Source organism: Mus caroli, chromosome 7, assembly GCF_900094665.2.
Source record: "Mus caroli chromosome 7, CAROLI_EIJ_v1.1, whole genome shotgun sequence".
NCBI classification, from domain to species: domain Eukaryota; kingdom Metazoa; phylum Chordata; class Mammalia; order Rodentia; family Muridae; genus Mus; species Mus caroli.
In genome coordinates, this window is record NC_034576.1 from 102,879,420 (window position 1) to 102,883,278 (window position 3,859).

General features: G+C 41.8%; 1 pseudogene; it reads right to left on the reverse strand.

The window, feature by feature from the left end:
• Positions 1-584: 584 nt before the first annotated feature.
• LOC110299426 lies at positions 585-1,871 on the reverse strand (annotated as a pseudogene).
• Between the last annotated feature and the right edge of the window lie 1,988 nt (positions 1,872-3,859).

The window sequence follows — 3,859 nt, forward strand, 5'->3', positions numbered from 1 at the left end:
GATAAAATGAACCCATATAAAATATCTCCTTGATAATACATGCATGATTATATCTATACAGGATATACAAGAATACACCCTTATCTGTTGGTATTGAGACTCGGTGTCTTTCTCTTAAAAGACACCTTTAATTTTGAATATCCTATTTTCCAGTTAAGAACAAATAAATAATTACATAACAAAAATACTCAGTTTCAGATCTGAAAGTTGACAGCTCAAGAGACAGTGGTTAAAAGTGACAACCACCTATAGGAAATTGAACAAAGGACTAGCTGGTAGATTTAGAGTTTAAACTAGAGCTAGGCAGAAGACTTTGCATAATGATATGAGGACACACAGTGAAGGAAGTATATGAACATATAGACTACAAATATATACATTAGTTGGATCCACTGTTAAAACTAGAAGCAGTTCTTAATATACTCCTAAATTCTTCAACAACTTCTGCTATCCTAAAGTCAAAAGCAACCACATTCAAATGAGTTAAGCTATGTAAAGTAAAAAGTTAGTAAACACTGTAGGTATCCTATGTACAGGAGGCACATAGTGCCAACTGCACCTGCAGATGTAGTAGTCCATTGGAGTTATGCCTTAGACAAATTCAGAACTAGTGTACAGTTCAGCTGTGCCAGCGTGCTGATCTTAGATGGCACAGCATCATGCTTAGATGCTGCATACTTGTTCTTGACAGTCATGTGCTTTGTAAGGCCACGGTTCACCATGACTATATTCTTAGCCAGGTGCTGCATAACAGGAAGCAGGGATTTTTCAGTGTAGGATAGGTAGTGCTGCAGAGTTGGTGTCCATTCACCATTGTCAAGACTTTTTCCAGTGCTAAGCAAAAGGCCCCAGCTGCAATTTGAGAAGGAGCAAAATACGCCATGTCGTAGTCCAGCAGAGAGAGCGCCATGAGGTATTTGGCCAAAGTGTCCTGCTCAGTGTCAACCTCTCCAATTTTAGATGCTCTATGGAGGAAGTGCAGAGGCAGAGGGCGACCCAGACTGAAGTTCAGAACTCTCAGAATCTTCATCTCAGAATTCTCTCCATCTGTCTGATCTGGTGCTTAGCTAAGTGTTGTTAGTCCCAAATGTGAAGTCACCTATTTCTGGAGGGTACATCTCCTCATACTTGCTTGCAATAAACATGGCAGTTACGCCAACCAGCTGAAGCATCTTCTTGGGCACACAACTGTTCTGTACGAACTGATCAGTCATGGCCACAGTCATGTACATGGTCTCCTGCAGCAGCCTACATTTCATCTGAACCTGTATTAGCCAGCCAATTAAGATGGCTCTCATGTTTCCAGTGACTTCATGGCCCTGTAGGTATTTTGGCCTAACTGACTGCTCTTCCTCCAGTTGTCTGAGATACGCATAGATATCGTTCACATATTCACTACAGAGGTTTGGATCAGCTCCATCATCTGTATCTACATCACACACTGCAAGAATGACATCAGAGAAAGCCTGACACAGATATTCTTCTGCAGGTGTACATCCAGATGTTTCCACTGGGCTTGGAGAGGGATTATCAACCAAAATAGGTTCAGGAGAAAGCTTCTCTTCTCTAACACGTTCAGGTTCAGGTCCAGGCTCAGCCAGTTTCACCTCTGGCTCACACACTGGCACCTTCTCCACAGGTTTTGGTAGGACTTTAACAGTACCTAATGTTTTCACTTCCTTTTTCAGAGGCACTCTTGCCTGCACCTGTTTGCTGACTTTAGTACCAATGTCTCTAAGAGCAGTTCTTCATCTCAGTCTGGGCTTGGAGGCAGCAGCAATTGCCACAGGCACACGCTTGGTGCCGGCCATACTGACCCTGGCCTTATTTTCTGTGTTAATTTTTGTGTTCCGAGTGCCCCTGAGCGCCATGGCTCCTCCTGAAGCAGAAGCTCGCCGATTGGAGAAGAACCCCTAATCTCTGGCTGCCCACAGTAGAACAGTAACAGCCATTCCTCCACAACACACAGGGAGGAGTCTGCTGGGCCTGGCTTTAGGGAAGTTTTCTTCTATAATTTTTCTGTCTGTTATTTTCTGTGCCATTAACCTGGGTCTCTTCTCCTTCCTCTGTTCTTATTCTTCTTAGATTTGGTCTTTCATAGTGTCCCAGATTTTATGAATATTTTGTGCCAGATTTTTAAAAAATATTTAATATTTTCTTTAACTGAGGTATTCATTTCTTCTATTGTGTCTTAGTGACTGAGCTCTTTCTTCCATCTCTTGTATTCCTTTGGCAAAACTTGTCTCTGAGGTTTCTGTCCTGGTTCCTAAATTGTTTATTTCCAGAGTTCCCTGAGTTTGGGTTTTCTTTATAAATAGTTCCACTTTCAGGCCTTAAACTGTTTTGCCATGTTCTTCCACTGTTTGATTTTCATAAATTTCTTTAAGGACTTTAATTTCCTCTTTAAGGCCATCTATTATGTTCATAAAGGCTATTTTAAGGTCCTTCTCTTGTGCTTCAGCTATGTTGAAATATTCAAGGCCTGTTGTGGCAGGGTTGCTAGACTCTAGTGAGGACATATCATCCAGGCTGTTATTGTATTTTACAACGTTGTCAGGCATTTGTGGTGGGGAAGATTTTAATTGTAGGTGCTGATACCTGGTCTTGGCTTCGTTGGGTGGGCGTTTTGTTCCTTGGATTCTTTTGCCCTTTCTGGTTCTTAGGAGAGTGTGGTGGCTGTGTGTTGCCTGGTAGGATTTTCTGGGATCCTGATAGGTGTGGCCACTGCTGGTTTCAGGTAAAATTTGTTCCTAGGTATTAGGAGCTGATACTTAGGAATGGAGGATGGGTGGGGGAGGGGGCATTGATGGGGTCCACAGAAGGGAAGAAAGCCTGGGTGTTTTCTCAGGATCTGCTTAGACCCCTGGGAGTGGGGGTAGAGTGAGGAAAGGCCTCAGCAGGTGGTCTGCTACTGAGCTGAGAGTGGGAGCAGGGGATTGGATTTAGAGGAACTGGAAGGAGAGGTAGCTAGCCCACCTGTTCTGTCTGTCTGGTTTTTAAGTGAAGAAGTGTGATGCTCTTGTACTGGTTACCAACAAATCAAATCATTTACAGTAATGAAGTTCTAATCTCATAACAGGAAATCTTGTTTGGCTACATCAATAAAGCCCAGTAGTGGCCTATTAAGGGATTAAAATGTATTAGGCAGCACATTGTTTTGTTTAATCCTCACAACATACCTCTGAGGAAACACCAAGACTCACAGTAGTTAATTGGGCTGACCAAGGTCACATGTTAGTAAATGATGTGTGCTCTGGCACTTCTAGAGCCATCAGTCTTTGATGTTTAGTCTATTATTTGTTAATTCACTTGACCACTATATAATCTGACAGCAAATGGGATCAATAAAACTATTTTTTTCCAACAGATCAACAGATCTAGTTGTCTACAGAACAAAAGGTTCTTAGAATTGTAGAATGTTTTCGCTGGCAGCTGACATAGTGGAAGAACAGAGGCTTTAGAGACAGAGGGACTGAACTAGAATACCAGGCTCTGCTAATCATTTCTTATGTGACCTTAAGCAATTTATTTAACCAGTCAGATTCTCAACTTCCATATCCAAAGGCTGCAAATATATACATACATTTTTATTAAACTGATGTAAATATTAGATATAATGGCACATAGACAAACTATGTCATTTTCATGGCCATTATAAAATAAAAATATGGAGCCCCGTTTTGAAAATCACTAAGAAGATAGTAAGAGCAAAGTACTAAGCCAACTGTAGGGAACTGGGTGTACTGGTGTGCATCTATAACACCAGCGTTCTGAATGGCAGCAGGAGGGGAGAGGTTGGGTTATAGAGCGAGACCCCATCTCAAAAAGAATAATTAGCTAAGTGCTGGATGTGTGGCTT